We start from the raw sequence: 18,164 nt of genomic DNA on the forward strand, positions 1-18,164 counted from the left end.
GGTAATGTAAAAATGTGTATAAAAATCTGGTAATGTAAGAATGTATATAAAAATCTGGTAATGTAAAAATGTGTATAGAAATCTGGTAATGTAAAAATGTATATAAAAATCTGGTAATGTAAAATGTGTATAAAAATCTGGTAATGTAAAAATGTGTATAAAAATCTGGTAATATAAAAATGTATATAAAAATCTGGTAATTTAAAAATGTATATAAAAATCTGGTAATGTAAAAATGTATATAAAAATCTGGTAATGTAAAAATTTGTATAAAAATCTGGTAATGTAAAAATGTATATAAAAATCTGGTAATGTAAAAATGTGTATAAAAATCTGGTAATGTAAAAATGTATATAAAAATCTGGTAATGTAAAAATGTGTCTATAAAAATCTGGTAATGTAAAAATGTGTATAAAAATCTGGTAATGTAAAAATGTGTATAAAAATCTGCTAATGTAAAAATGTGTATAAAAATCTGGTAATGTAAAAATGTATATAAAAATCTGGTAATGTAAAAATGTGTATAAAAATCTGGGAATGTAAAAATGTGTATAAAAATCTGGTAATATAAAAATGTATATAAAAATCTGGTAATGTAAAAATGTGTATAAATATCTGGTAATGTAATGTGTGTATAAATATCTGGTAATGTAAAAATGTATATAAAAATCTGGTAATGTAAAAATGTATATAAAAATCTGGTAATGTAAAAATGTGTATAAAAATCTGGTAATGTAAAAATGTATATAAAAATCTGGTAATGTAAAAATGTATATAAAAATCTGGTAATGTAAAAATCTGTATAAAAATCTGGTAATATAAAAATGTATATAAAAATCTGGTAATGTAAAAATGTATATAAAAATCTGGTAATGTAAAAATGTGTATAAATATCTGGTAATGTAAAAATGTGTATAAAAATCTGGTAATGTAAAAATGTGTATAAAAATCTGGTAATGTAAAAATGTGTATAAAAATCTGGTAATGTAAAAATGTGTATAAATATCTGGTAATGTAAAAATTTGCATAAAAATCTGGTAATGTAAAAATGTATATAAAAATCTGGTAATATAAAAATGTATATTAAAATCTGGTAATATAAAAATGTATATAAAAATCTGGTAATGTAAAAATGTATATAAAAATCTGGTAATGTAAAAATGTGCATAAAAATCTGGTAATGTAAAAATGTATATAAAAATCTGGTAATGTAAAAATGTATATAAAAATCTGGTAATGTAAAAATGTGTATAAATATCTGGTAATGTAAAAATGTGTATAAAAATCTGGTAATATAAAAATGTATATTAAAATCTGGTAATGTAAAAATGTATATAAAAATCTGGTATGCTGCAAAATGTAACAGAAGATTGTAGGTGTTTATAAAAATATGCTGGATAGAAATTAAATTGTGAAGTATTCTATTTCAATAAAAAAACTCATTATGGAAATATATTACATATTTGTCAGGTATGTGACTTATCGCTTACACAATGCAACAAAAATGACACACCCACTAAAGAAAATTCCAGTAATCACCAAAAAGAACATTAAAAAATGACGTTTGAATCGTAAAATGATCTCTTGGCATAGAATATTTATAAATATTTTTTTAATAAAAATTGTTGATGCACATTAACGACACAAAAACTTGAGAATACTTACAAGACCAGTTACAAAGTTGCCAATATTTAATGGATACCTGAATAACTTTATGCCGTTGATAACATTTATTTGTTATTTATTTGTTGTTTTTTTGACAACTTTTTAGAATCTGTGTGTTAGGTGTGCGTTATGGAGTTAAATGGTAACAAACGAAAGGAACACAGGATTTTTAGGAACGAAACATGTATTCTCATATATTACAGGCAAAGCGAGTTGAGCAATACCATTCCTCAATGGTGGCGCGTGTGCACACGACCTGCTTGGCTGCGTGCCAATCTGTGACTACTCAGCACTGGTACTTCATACCGGAAGTGACGTCATAAGATAGTTCATTAATCCCATGGAGGGGCATCTAACAGTGTGTCAGTATTTTTTGGAAGTTTTGACACCCTGAACACAAAATTGCAAAAAACTCATAATTTCTCTTTTTAAAGTAGTTTGTTTAATTTCCTTATGGAATATACTTCCAAAATAAACTATTAAAGTTTTTTGAAGAATAATAGAAATTTTATTTTTTTTAAAATAGTGTTTACAAAGTGCCTGCGCACACTTATGCAGCCATTTTTTTCTATGCAATGAAATGAATTGAATTTTACGAGTTAAATTTTTTTCAATTTAAAAATCTATCAAAATTTTTCTATTCGTTCAATTTTAACGATATTTGCAAGTTTAATGTGAAATTTTATGCTCTTTCCAATAAACCGAATATAACATGCTAGACAAACGTTGCTTTTAAATTCACCCAGCCTCATTTTGAAATGTCTATTAAAATGAAAATAACTAATTTTCTCACCTCAGATTTATATATCACAAATTGAAGAGAAAAGATCAATAAATTAAATAATCTAATTTAAGACAACAAAAAGGAATGGCTTTGTGCAAATTTACCTGTAAAGTCAAAGTTTAAAACTTAAAAAAAAAACGTTGATTTTTTTTTTTTTAATTTTTTGTAAGTGAAACCTCACATTTTGGTTATATTGCCCAGTAAATATCGGACACCTACAGCAAATTTTCCTATTTCATTCAATGTTTTTTTTTAAGATTTAAAAAACATTCACTGCATAGAGAAGTAATAAAATATATTAAATCAGAAACTCATGTATTTTTTAAGAGAATAAAACAAAATGGAAAATTGGTTGGGTGGATTGTATTTAAACGGCAAAAGCTGATGAGTGAAATGTGATCATATTTCAAATATGGTAACCCATATTTTCATGCACAAGTCACGACGGCTCACGCGTCTGTGTTATTTTTACGTTTTTGAAATAATTATTTATGGCTATTTTAGGCATCCGTATTTCACAACTGGAAGAAAGAGAGGAAGCACTGCTTTTTGCTAACAGTGACGAAAGAACGGTCTTTTCGGACCCTTGCTTAAAAAATTCTTTTATTTAAAAAGTACATGGAATATAAAATATAAATATGGACAAATTCTTATAAATGAAGAATGAGAGCATCCATTGATTCGTATTTTTTATAGGTAAGTGATTTTTTTGGCATTTATTTTATTAGATTTGGATTAAGTTAAAATTTGTTGAATTTCGTGAAATCTTTTTAAAGAAAACCGATTAAAAAATATATTGTATATTTTTCGAGTAAACCTATAAAAAAACTAGAGTTACCTACCTTTTCATCTTATTTCCCTTTCCTTTCAATTTAAATAAGGCCCTGTCCCATTGGCCGAAGGTGCCACTCATCGATCAATTTATAAAGCGGGTCTAAAGACTCTTTTTAAATGCCCTTTTTCGTACGAATATCAGTGGAGAAAAGACATATTATTCAATTTCTCTAATTCTTAACGTGAAAGGAGCCGTCACTGAAGACGTTAAAAGAACTTTTTTGAACTTCTTAAAAAGCCGCAAACACAATTGTTTTGCAACTTACATATTTTACGTTTGTGTTAAATACAATTTTTATTGTTCTCCAACTTGTATTTTTCGTGTTTCTTTTCCGTGTGAGTCCAAAGTGTTGGGTCGAAACACCACATTTTGCAAAACAATTCTCAAGTTTAGCTGATTGTCACGAAATAAGAAAACACACACAAAAAAATAAAATACAGGAGATCACTTTTAAAGAAGTCCCCTATTTATATATAAAAGAAATCTCTACATACACATGAACGAACTGTGTTTAAGTTCTCATCACACGAATGAAAGAGTCGCCATCTTTATGACCTCGTGCAGGCTTGGAAATATTTGTTGAAAAAAAAATTTCATCACTATTTGTCTTGTGACAAAAAAAACTTTTAAAGCAAAGCTTATTTATTGCTTATCCCCCCCCCCCGACCAAAAAAAAATGTATATATTTTACTATTCTTGAGCTAAACTCTGCTCGCGTGGGGAGACAAGAAAATAGAAACATTACTTGGGACTACTACACGTGTTTCAAGCTGCGATTGATTCTCCGGCGAGACTCTTTACAAATTGTTTGTCGCTCTTTGAGGAAAGAAGAAAGTGGATTCACGTTTGATTTAAAATAAATAAGAGGGAATCCTAAAATGGAGAATTTTAAGACATTGAAGGGTGATAGGGCTCTTGAACTTGCCCGTGAAGTCTTAAATGAGGATATTACACTTAACATCGAAATGCTGGAACAATGTGAAATTGTGTATCGGATGTTCCAGTTATAAACACAAAAGCGAAGATTGCCCTGGACGCCAGAACAATTCTCTCTCCTGCAAACTGTGTCGATCTAAGACACATATTACACCTTTATGTGATAATCCCCCCAAAAATAATTTCACTATTTTCCCATGTAGAGGAAAACAACATCATATTACCTGTTATAGCTATTTCATTAAATAATGGAACAAAGAAAACTACGGTTAACTGCCTTTTAGACACTGGAAGTCAGCGATCTTATTTTTCCAAAAACATATGATTAAAGGAACTAAGATATCCTGATGGAGATTCGAATCTTACCTATTACCAGATGAAAACTTATGCAGGTGTTACGGTAAAGGGTCTTGAGCAAGTTGTTGTGAATGGTGATGTTGGTAAAGGGAGACAACTCCCCATTTCGGTTTTAATAGATGACCAATTTGGTATTAAATTCCAGTTTGATAATTTCTGTCAAGTAAAGTCCAACTTAAATAAATTAAAATACAGGTTGGCATTTTCTAGTGAAAAACATAGCAATGCTATAAAAATTGACAGTATCCTAGGTGTAGATATTTTTCACTTTATAACTAACTCCAAAATTATTAAATGCATGAATGGACACGCATGGGATTTATCTCAAGGGATTGCTCCATTTGGTAATGTTCAGCATTTTTTATATGCCGATCAAATCTTTCCTGTAGGAACTGAAAGATCCAATCCTTGTGCTAATTATCATACTATAATATCGGAACATGCCCATTGCCCAGAGCGCTAATTGAAAACTATATTGGAACCCAAATAAACCTACCAGGATCCATTCTAGGATATATTTAAATCTTCAAATAAGGAAAGAAATTTAGAAAGGATGTTTGCTGTGGAAACTAATGACGCTTCCCTTGATGAAGAATTAATCGCGGATTATGACCAAAATAAAATCGATAGCTTTAAGAAGTCTATTGCATTTAAAAACAACTTGTATTTTGTGGATTTACCCTGGCATAAAGATAAAATCAATTCTGTGCCTTCCAACTAGCAAGTCGCTCTGAAGGAACTTGACAGAACTTTCCTTAAAAAAGAAAAAAATGGCTGAGGCCTATACTGATATTTTTCGTCAACAAGAAACTGAAGGAATTATCGAGAGAATTGAAGTTGACCCACAGAATTTTCACAAATATATATGGATACCCCATAGACCAGTTTCCAAATTTGATCAACAGGTAACTACCAAAATAAGACCTGTTTTTAATTGTTCTTTAAAGGCTGGAGGTGGTTATTCTCTTAATGAGTCATGTTACCCGGATGTTAATATGTTGAGTAATATGCTTGGACTTTTACTTTTATTCGTCACTGATAAATATGTTCTGCTAGGTGACATAAGAAAAGCTTTTCTTATGATCGGACTCAAGTCTGATGAAGATAAAAATAGATTTTGTTTTTTGTGAAAGATGAAAACAAGTTGATTTGTTATCGTTATTGCACATTGATATTTGACTTCAATGCCAGCCCTTTTATATTAAATTATGTCCTGCAGCATCACGTGAGTAACTTTCCAAATGACACATGTACTAAGATGTTGAAAAGTCGATTTTATGTTGACAACCTATGTATGACAAGCAAGTCTTCGGAGGAGATAATCAGCCTTTATGAAAATGCAGTGCTTCGACTTCAAAAGGGAAATTTCCAGCTGAGGTCGTGTAATTCCAATTATAGAGTCCTACGAGAAATCATGATTGAGGATGGTAGAATTGTGCAACATAACCGTGAGTATGAAAATGTTCTTGGGTATAAATACCACCCTGAATCAGATACTACCAGCATCTCTGACACTTCAGTTCATGAAAATATACTCTCTAAAAGGGATATTTTGACACAAACAGCAAAAATATTTGATCCTTTATCACTCTGTGCTCCTGTAACAGTTAAAGCGAAAATCCTTCTCAGAAAATTATGGTTGCTCAAATTGAGTTGGGATCAAAAGAGAGGAACAGATATAATGACAATCTGGTCAAATTTAGCTGAGGATCTCTTTGGTTTGAAGAATCTGTTCTTCACGACAGGCTGTAGACAGTGACGGTCCACTGAAGTTGTATATCTTCTGTGATGCTTCACCACAGGCATATGGGTTTGTTATTTATGGGGTGCAAAATGAGAAATCCCATATAATATTTTCTAAAGTGAAAGTAGCAGGAATGAAAAATGCTGAGAACATACTCTAATATCAAAATTGAGAGCATTATTGTTTTTGTGTATGCGCAAGTCGTTTTGTCATGGCTTCTCTCAGACAATGTGAAGGCAAAAAGCCTATATACCAGGAATAGAATAAGAGACATTCATGATATGAAAGAGAATTTTACCAAAGAATTTGAGTGGACATTCACTACAAATACGTCCCCTCTGCAGAAAACCCGGCGGATCTGCTTTCTCGTGGTGCCAGCCTGAAAAAAGAGAAACTGGACTTCTGGACCTGCATGGATAGTTCATGAACCAGAGAATTGGCCTACAAGTACCTTGAGCTGCCTGAGTCCGGAAAACCAGCGACATGTGGAAAATGTTTTTCATGGTACAATAGGTGGAACTATTTGTAAACCACGAATTCCCTTTGACAGGTTCTCGAGTTTGGACAAGTTATGCCGTGCCACTGCCTTCATATTCAAATTTGTGAATAAATGTAAACGAGTGAAGAAACAGTCTAATCCAAAACAGACTGCCAAAATTTACTTGATTAAAATCACAAGCCTTTGATGTCGAGATTGCTTATCTGAAGGACCCCCATGATAAGATTCCCTCACTGGTTAAGAATCTTAACATCTTTCTCGACTCCATCGGGATCTTAGGAGTAGATGGCAGAATTGGCAATTCAAGATATGACTATAATTTGGTCTTTCCAATTTTGATTGCCAAGCAACATCCACTAACCAAATTAATAATTTTGGATAGCCATCATCGGTGCAGACATTTGGTCATAGGCACGACAATAACAAAATTAAGGTTGTCTGGATATTGGCTTCCCCAAGCAAGGCAGTCGGTGAAGTCAAGCTGCTATACCTGTAAAAAATTCAACAGCTTGGCTTTTAAATACCCCAAGTTAACAAATCTGCCGAAACACAGAGTTAGGCTAATAAATCCCTTTCAACATACCATTATTGATTACACGGGTCACATCTGGGTACAGAGAGAAGGAAATTCTACAAAAATGTATCTGTTGATTTTCACATGCATTAATGTGAGAGCTATTCACATTTAGCTTGTGCCGGATATGAGCACTCAAGCTTTCATTCTCACATTAATTCGTTTTTTTCTAATATTTATGGCGTACCCACTCATATATACAATGATAATGCACGTTCCTTTAATGCTGCTTTAGGTGGCGACGTAATTAAACATCGCATCAACAACAATGAATTCAATAATGCTTTGTAAGTAAAGTTTGTAAGAATCCGAATATGGGACCAGAGCTCTGCTATCATGCACATAAAATACCTCTTTTCTCACTTTGGATTGGTAGTACTTAGGAGAGAATGATCAGGGTAATAAAATCATGCTTGTTTAAAACATTAGGTCGATCCAAAATGTATTATTTTAAACTCTTAACCCTTCTATCAGACGTCCAAAGGGCAGTGAACTCCATGAGTCTGACCTACAGATGTTCTACTGATGTTGAATTACTACCTTTAACACCCAACTGTTTTATTCATCCTAACATAAACTCTGAACTTTCCTTTCAAGCTGACAACCCCAGTTTAGTTGAAACAGAATCAGTCACAAGATCTCTACTTGTAAGTACCTTGGAAAACAGAGAAGAATTGACTTCTAAATTCAAAAACCTGTGGCATGAGAAATATTTGTTGAGTCTAAGGGAAAGTTGCAAGGATTTGCATGAAATTGAGTTCCACAATAAAATCAATGTAAATGATGTGATTCTTATAAAGAATCCTGCTAAGCCTAGACTTTTCTGGAAACTGGGCAGAGTTATTGAACTGTTTCGTGGGAGCGATGGCAAAGTTCGTTCCGCTCGAAAAAAAAAAGAGGCGATGGTGCAGTGGAAATACATAGCCTCAAGCATTTGTTTCCATTAGAGTTGTCTTTAATTCATAACTATTTTCCTGACATTCCAGCTTAAGAGGAATCCGATAAAAGTGCACCCTCTTCTATTGAAGTTTGTAAGAATCCTAATATGGGACCAGCAGATGCTTCATAAGAATTTATTACTTACAAATCTAAGAGAATCAAGAAACCAAGGTCTAACCCAGAATATCTGTAATATTGAAAAATAAAATTTCTGTATTAAAACTGTGTATACATTCTTGTAATCAGGCGATAATAATGCCTGAGAAAAAAAAAATTATTAAAAACTATATATACATTCTTGTAATCGGGCCATAATAATGCCTGAAATTGTATTTAAGCAAGCTATTAGCTCTTTTTTTTTTTACACAGGCATCACCACATTATCAAGGCCAAGAGGCAACTCAAGGATAAGGGTTAAAGAGTGTACAGTAGAAATTGGACAATATAGTAATCATTAGTAATGAAAATTCGGTAAATTTGTTAACTTATATGGAATGGCTCATCAAGAACTTATTTACCTTATACTTGAAGACAACCATATTGTACTCAGCTGGAAAGCAGGAAAACAGAAGACAATTCCACAGGCGTGCAGTTCTAAGAAAAAAGCTTTGTTCATGGAATCTACATTTATGTTTAGGCACAGATAAAGAGTGGAGGGAATTATTGATAGTGTTTTCAGCTAGACGAGTGTTTCTTGTGAAAGTTTGGTGAGGGGGGACCATAGATTGAAGCTCAGTCGAGCATTTGCCATGAAAATAAGGATAAAGCAAAGACAAACTCGCAACATCTCTTCTGTGAGATAGAGGTTGTAGGGAAGAGAAAAGGACATCTCCCACGAGGCTACAAAGTCTATTTTGAACTCTATCAAGGCAGGACAAGTTCTTTCTAGCAGCTCTTGTCCAGATGTGGCAACAGTATTCCATCCTTGGACGTACCTGGCTGTTATATAGATAGAGAATTGCATCAGCAGTGAGATATCTACTGGATCGATAGAAAGATCCCACCATTTTTCCAGCAGCCCTGGCAACAGATTTGTGTACGTGTTCCATTTAAGATCAGGAGTAATTGTCAAGCCGAGAAGCTTGTCAAAACTTGAGACCTGAGCCATTTATTTCAATTGATGCCAGATGTGGATCAGAATGTTGATGATGTACAGAGAGAAACTTGGTTTTAGATGCATTAAAAGTAACCAGCCACTCCTTTCCCCATTGTACCACGTGCTCAAGATCAGAGGAGAGAGAATCAGAGAACTTGGTCGTTTACTGTCTTAGATGTGCTACCATAAATGGAAGTGTCATCAGCATAAATGTCTACAAATGATGTAAGGATGTGTTTTGGAAGACCATTAATGTAGATCAGGAAAAGAGTTGGGCCCAGGATGGACCCCTGAAAGACACCAGCATTAATACTTTGAGCTACTGATTTTTGCCCCTCAACTACTACTCTTATGAACCTATCAGAAAGAAATGATTTAATAATTGAGAAGACATTTCCAGCTATACCATAGCTAGAGATCTTGTTAAGCATTCATGTTTAAATATTAAGTCCTAAAAGGACATGCAACGAATTCATTCGTCGCATTTTTGTTGTTGTTGGGAGAATATAAAAAAAACTAGAGTTACCTCCCTTTTCATCTTATTTCCTTTCCTTACAATTTTAATAAGGCCCTGTCTCATTGGCTAAAGGTGCCGCTCATCGACTAATCATTGCAACCTATTCATTAAGCAGGACTAAAGACTCTGTTTAAACACCCTCTTTCATACCAATATCAGTGGAGAAAAGACATCTCTCTACTTCTTAACTTGAAAGGAGCCATCACTCAAGACGTTAAAAGAACTTTTTTGGACTTCTTAAAAAGCCACAAACACAATTGTTTTGCAACCTACATATTTTACGTTTGTGTTAAGTACACTTTTATTGTTCTCCGACTTGTATTTTTCGTGTTTCCTTTCATGTGAGCCCAAAGTGTCGGGTCAAAACACAACAAAATTTTTATTATTTTAAAATTTGGTCTTTGCTTTATTGGAAAAAAAAATTAGGTTTTGAAATTACATTTTTCATGTTGTTATAATAGGTACGGGCAAAAATGGGCGGGCAAAAATAGGGGGAGGTAGTTTTGAAAGCCGATTTATCATAATTTTTGTAGGTTTCCGACTACTTTTGGATTGCATTTGAAAGATTAGAGACTAAAGTTAATTTGCTAAAGGAAAAAAATATTTGTACACGTGAAAAAAAAGATATGAAAATGTTTTCACGGCGAGCTAACGAATTCAGTTAAATTGTGAAGTGAAATAAATTCATTGTAAAAATCCTTTAAAAAGTTTTCTGGGTCTATTTCAAAGATAATTAGTAAAGTAAAGTCCTAAGATATTGAATTAAATAACAAAAAAAACCTTCTTTATACTAAATACAGATTAATTAGCTTTCAAACAGCAAGTAATTATGCCATTCGGAAAAACGCAACCGATAAAAGTTTGTAAACGAATATATGGAATCCAAAAATTTCAGCCAATCAAAACGCTGTTTCAAAAGGAAGTCATGATAGTAAAATGAGGTAGGGATGTCCGATTTCTCCCCTCCCCAGACGTGCATCCATACATTCCTATTTTGATTGTTTGTATCAATTTTTATCATTTTTTGATTTAATTATTTTTATGTTCCTGTTTTTATGTTGATTTTTTTTTTACTATTGTTACATTGAAAGTTTCACATTCTTGCGAGGAAATTATTAAAATCTTGCATATAAAAATTATGCAACATCTGTAATTTAAAAAAAAAAGTAGAACCATTTTTGCTCTTATATATATATTTTTGTGTGTTTGTGAAAATATTAAATAAACAATGCTTAATTCAATGGTAATATCGGTAGTTCGAGAAATTCATTTTTCTTCGAGTTATATCGAATTCATTAATACAGACTTTAGGGCTTTTTTCATACTGTTCATGTAAAAATTATTTTTTATTGTTATGAATTACGATGCTTTATTTTTTTTATTTTTTATTTTTATTTTAAAAGCAAAAACAAATTCCTGTGTTTTTTATTTACTACTGAAAACATAACTTTAGTAAAGGTATTTTTTGTTTAAACAAAATTATACATTTCCACTAAGATTTAAATAAAAATAATTAGTTCATTATATTCCGCGATCATTATTTGATAAATACTGAAAATTTCATTAAAATTGGTAAATTCCCTGATTTTTGGTGATTTTTTAAGTAAAGGTCAAAATGTTTTTGCCCGTACCTATGTTATAAGCTTCAAAATATAGCGAGTCTAATTAAATGTTTATCACTCCTTTTGTAATGGCGACTTCTGACACTTCTATCTATGTGTATAGTAATACAAACCCTCCTCATCTAAGGCAAATATGGTTTGTTGGTTTTAGCATCGTAAATTATGTTATGAAACAAAAACGATTCTCTTGATAGTCGCATAAAGACTACATTTGTATTATTAATGTTATTAACTTTGTTACATTAAAAAAAAAATTCGTCGCAGCTTTCCTTTTTTAATGTTTTGATTAAATAAAAATATAGCGTTCTAAATTAGATGAAAAAATGAACAAATATTTTAGTAAACGAGAGTTATCTCCCTCTGTACCTTGACAAACTGTAAAACACTTGGGGATATGATGAAAGCGAATTTCACATTTAAATTTGGTGCAGACAAGTAGTTTTCTAGATTTCCTTTGTGATTGTCATCATGTTTAAATAGTCAAATCTATTTTTTGTAAACGAATTAGCTTTTATTCAGAAACATTATTATTGTTATAATAAAATATTTGCATTCATTTTGGTCATCTTTATAATATTTTTAATATTAAAAGTGTATTTGCCATGGTAAATTCTTACATGTAATTAGTTAGTGTTATAATAAAATATTTGCATTCATTTTGGCCATCTTTATAATATTTTTAATATTAAAAGTGTCTTTGCCATGGTAAATTCTTACATGTAATTAGTTAGTGTTATAATAAAATATTTGCATTCATTTTGATCATCTTTATAATAGTTTTAATATTAAAAGTGTCTTTGCCATGGTAAATTCTTACATGTAATTAGTTAGTGTTATAATAAAATATTTGCATTCATTTTGATCCTCTTTATAATAGTTGTAATATTAAAAGTGTCTTTGCCATGGTAAATTCTTACATGTAATTAGTTAGTGTTATAATAAAATATTTGCATTCATTTTGATCATCTTTATAAGTTTTAATATTAAAAGTGTCTTTGCCATGGTAAATTCTTACATGTAATTAGTGTTATAATAAAATATTTGCATTCACTTTGATCATCTTTATAATATTTTTAATATTAAAAGTGTCTTTGCCATGGTAAATTCTTACATATAATTAGTTAGTGTTATAATAAAATATTTGCATTCATTTTGATCATCTTTATAATAGTTTTAATATTAAAAGTGTCTTTGCCATGGTAAATTCTTACATGTAATTAGTTAGTGTTATAATAAAATATTTGCATTCATTTTGATCATCTTTATAATAGTTTTAATATTAAAAGTGTCTTTGCCATGGTAAATTCTTACATGTAATTAGTTAGTGTTATAATAAAATATTTGCATTCATTTTGATCATCTTTATAATAGTTTTAATATTAAAAGTGTCTTTGCCATGGTAAATTCTTACATGTAATTAGTTAGTGTTATAATAAAATATTTGCATTCATTTTGATCATCTTTATAATAGTTTTAATATTAAAAGTGTCTTTGCCATGGTAAATTCTTACATGTAATTAGTTAGTGTTATAATAAAATATTTGCATTCATTTTGATCATCTTTATAATAGTTGTAATATTAAAAGTGTTTTTGCCATGGTAAATTCTTACATGTAATTAGTTAGTGTTATAATAAAATATTTGCATTCATTTTGATCATCTTTATAATAGTTTTAATATCAAAAGTGTCTTTGCCATGGTAAATTCTTACATGTAATTAGTTAGTGTTAATATTTGCATTCATTTTGATCATATTTGTCAATATTCAAAGCGTCTTCTCCATTGTGAATCCACCTCATATCGGACTTTGCTTAGAAGTTAACATTCAGTTTTATGCCAAGGCCAGCACTTACAATTGAACAAGTAACATAAAGATGAATTGTGGAGGATATGATGAGAAAAAATGGCAGGAATGGTGAGAATCAAGTTTCTTCACAATGTTGTATCTTGTTTAGGAAGACTTTTAAATTGAAAGAAACATGCAGAAACCTAATAAATGATGTTGCCTTATTTATTCATTTTGGTCAGAATCTTTATCTTTCCTCGACGAAAAGTGCCTTCTCAACTGCAAATGCATTGAATCATGTGTGGCATGAAAGTGCCTCTATTTATTTTCGTCACAATGATCTTTCCAACATTGTCTTCTCCACTGTGAATGTCCCCCATGTATTAATTTTTTATCTTCTTCACTGTTGCTCAACCACATATAAAATTTATTTGAAAGGAAAATGTTTGTATTTATTTTAATTACACCCATTATCTTTTCCATACTCAAAATTTCTTAGCTTCTGTGGAACTATCCTATACATTGAATTATTGTGAAATGAAAATATTTGTAAGGGGTGTGAGTTCTGTTATAAAAGCGTTTATTTAATTTTAAATAAAATAAAATTTGCATCAGATGCACTTGAAAGCCAAATCACAACACAATATTACAAAAATAAATATTTTACTTGCTTGAAATTTATAATTTAAATATATTTTGGAGTCAAACTCCATCCTCAGTATGTTGTTTTCTTTCTTTTTTTCTTCTTTCTTGCCATGTTGTAACTTTACAACCCATATAATATGTCCTTCAGAGACCATGTTGTTTTTAAATCATTCTTTAGGTTCTGCTATTTTGTTATCTTTTTCCATTCAGCTCTATTAAGGCTATGGTCATTTGGGATTATGACATTGATAATAAGTGCAGTTCTTTTAAGCTTGTTTCATATTACATTGTTTGGTTTAATAACCTTGTCTTTTATCTATCTGCCCACGTGCATGTCTTTACACTGCCACTTTTCTGTTTCATGTTATTAGTCATGGTTCATGTTCCTAGATGTTCATTGATTTGTGAAGTTGCACTCGCCACTAATCTTCCAATGGAGGTATTTACATACTTTGTTGTGGTGGACAGTGTAAAACCTATCTGGCATCCAGACAATAGGTTGTTCAGTCTCTCAAGTACTGAGTGTATTTCACTTTTTTGTCTTTAAAAAGGTAAGACAATTAAAAAAAGTGAAATGCACTCAGCAATTGAGAGCCTGCGCCATCTAGTGTCTGGATGCCACCACAAGGTATTTAACTTTTTTTTTTTTTAATTTTCTTCCTTTGAAGACTGTAACGCTGGGTATAGGGCAGCCAAACCAGCTGCCAACATTGCCCTTCTTTTTATTGAAACCAACCCAGCTGTTTGTATGTGCATGTTTTGTTAAACTATCTTTTTCTAAAAATGATGTTCTACAAACTTGACAAGAATATAGTTTCACTCATTTTTATTTTTTTTTTAACTTTCTTCTTTTGAAGATTGTAATGCTGGATATAGGGCAGCCAAACCAGCTGCCAACATTGCCGTGTTATTTACTGGAACCAACCGAGAACTCTTTAATGTCCTTGTTGTTCCCTTAAGTGCAATTATCTGGATCTCTTTTGCACTTGGTTCACCAGGAATATTATGCACTTATGAGGTTTTAAACTAAAACAACTTGGAAATTCAGCTCAACAATGTTGACAAGAAAATATTTATCACTTTTTTAATTTTATTTCACTTATTTTTAAAAGATCAAGGGAGCTAACTCCTACATGAGCTAACACTTGATTCCCTTATAATTTAAATTTGATCCAAGAGCTTTTTTAAGAATATACATTGTTTCCGTTTGGCTGCTATCTCTATTTCATTACAGCTTGGTCTTCCAGAGATTGCTTCTAAGTATTTCTGAAGATCCTTTTTTATTAGGCCAGTTACTCCTATCACAACGGGTATAGTTTCAGAGAAATGTAAAGACCCTTTGCCAAGAAGATTCGGCATTCAAACATTAGGTAGCTTGGGCTTTCAATCGCTGAGTGGCAAAATCTCTTTGTGTACTTTCATGTGCCGTTTTAAAGCGGAATTAACTGCAAACGCATTGCCACAAAAATGGCAAGAATACGGTCGCTCACCTGTGTGGATTCGCATATGTGTTTTTAAATTGCAACTCTGTGAAAATGATTTGCCACAAACGTCACAAGAATAAGGTTGCTCACCCGTATGTTTTCGCATGTGAGATTTCAAATTGGAACTGTCAGAAAATGCATCATCACAAACTTCGCAAAAATAGCGTTTCTCGTCCGTGTGTATTCGCAGGTGCTTTTTAAGATGTTCACTTCGTGAAAAAGCATTTCCACAAACTTCACAAGAATATGGTTTCTCGTTCGTGTGAGTCCGCATATGAGCTTTAAGATGGGTGCTTCGTGAAAATGCATGGCCGCAATATTCACAAGAAAATGGTTTCTCACCTGTGTGTATTCGCATGTGCAATTTTAAATCAGAACTGCGTGATGATTCAACACCACAAACATTACAAGAATAAGGTTTCTCACCTGTGTGCATTCGCAAATGTGTTTTTAGATGGGTGCTCTGTGAAAATTCATTTCCACAAATTTGACAGGAATACGGTTTCTCCCCTGTATGTACTCGAACATGCCGAATGAGATGAGCTTTCTGTGAAAATGTGTTGCCACAAACTTCACAAGAATAGGGTTTATCACTCGTGTCTATTCCTATGGGATTTTTCAAAGTGGAACTGCCTGAAAATTCATTCTCGGAAAATTTATGAGAGTATGGTTTCTTAGAGTTTTTTTCCATTTGTTTTTCTGGGAGAGAGGAATTCTACCAGATACCAGATTTGTAACTGAGACTGAGATTTTAACCCTTTAAGTGCAATTGTTTTCTATGTTATATTTGTCAAATAATTTTTTATTCTTTTTCTTGAGCCCAGTATTTCGATTATTGCATGGATAAACTTTACAATCCCTTTTAAGTCCAGTATTTCGATTATTGCATGGATAAACTTTAGAATCCCTTTTAAGCCCAGTATTTCGATTATTGCATTATTGCATGGATAAACTTTACAATCCCTTTTAAACAGATTTGTATTGATCTCTCTAACACTTGATTTGTCAGGTAAATTTTGAATTTTTTTCACAATAAAAACATTGAAAGTGAGTTTTCAAACCAGAACTGGCATTACGTTCTGTTCCACAAATTTGCCAAGAACATGGTATTTTCTGTTTGTTTGCATGTGCTTTTAAACTCCTGTGTATTTGCATGCATTTTTTTAATGGTTATTCTTTAAAAATGCAGTCCTAAAAACTTAAGAAACATAGTTTCTCAGCTTTGTGCATTCACATGTGATTTTATACACTGGCAATCTGTTAAGATGCAAAAGTTCAAGTATATGATTTGACACATGTGAATCTTTCCATATCTTTACGAATGGGAACTGAAAATCAGTTTTTTTGTTTGGTTTCTAAAAGATTTATTTATAAGTGTAGTAGGCATTCAATACACAAATTTCAAATGAATCTTTTTTCAATTTCGGTTTTCTTTGATTTTAGCGATAAGGATCATATTAGATTTTTAAAAATTGATTTTGTAGAAATGGAACTCACTGAAAATGCAGTTTTAATAATATATACTATATAATATACATAATTATATAACGTTATCTTTTATTTCATTGAAAGATTAAGAGTTATCTTTTCTTATTTATGAGTTTAATAGCTATTTACTTGATTATATGAATAATTGTCTATCTTTTATTTTTCTTTGATTTTTCAAGTGATATGTCATCATACTTGATTTTGCAAGTGATACGTCATCATATTTGCACATTTTACAGCAAATATAAATTTCTGTTAGAAAATATTTCTATGTGAACATAACTTCTTTGCAAATGATGATAAATGTGAATAAAGTGAGATTTTTGTTATTTCCATATGCAGACTTTTCTTAATTCTTTGTGAAACTGATTTCCGATAATAGTTACAATCTGAAAATAAAGAAATCATATCATCAATACATTTTAAAGTACTTTATATTATACTGCAAATTCAATAACAAAAATGTTTGACATTAATCTTCAATGATAAACAATATTCAACAATTCATGGTAGATGATTCGAATATGACACCTTTTAATTGCATAAATCTTTTCTGGCATGACTCATGTCTGACTGACTTCATTTTCTTTGTAAGATTTTTTTTATCAGTTTTTAATTGGTTTTCGTTCCATCCAACAAAAATATAGCATTTATACATTTTAGCAAATGAGAAAGAAATGTCGAAATAATGAATGTTGATGCATTTCATGTTTATGAATAATATATAATATTCATATACAAATTATCAGCCGACGTAAATCCTGCACTTAACGCTTTCATTGCCTTTGAGGCTTTCACCATGACATCAGAAATGGTAACCCATCCTCTGCAATTACTCCTAACCTTATAAGTTAGGCCTTTCATATATTCTCAGATATTTAGCCAATATCAATTAAACCCAGAGTTAAATCAACCTTTACAAAACATGTTGTGGATTATATGATAGAAACTAAATTTTAATCAAGTGAAAACATTCGTAAAAACAAGCGCATTCATCGGGATCAACATGCACATCGTGCCTGGTGCAAACATGTCATTATCATAATCATGAATTCTCATCCGAAGTAAAACCACAAATCAAATCTATAAACAATTAGCAGATGTTTATTTTTTTAAAATTACAAATGGTATTTGTTTTCTTAAGTTGAATTGCAAACTTGAAAAATATCTTTTTTTTAACAAAAACAATCCAA

This window comes from Euprymna scolopes, chromosome 45 (genome assembly GCF_053919585.1).
Source record: "Euprymna scolopes isolate OS-2025 chromosome 45, ASM5391958v1, whole genome shotgun sequence".
In the NCBI taxonomy this organism is placed as follows: domain Eukaryota; kingdom Metazoa; phylum Mollusca; class Cephalopoda; order Sepiida; family Sepiolidae; genus Euprymna; species Euprymna scolopes.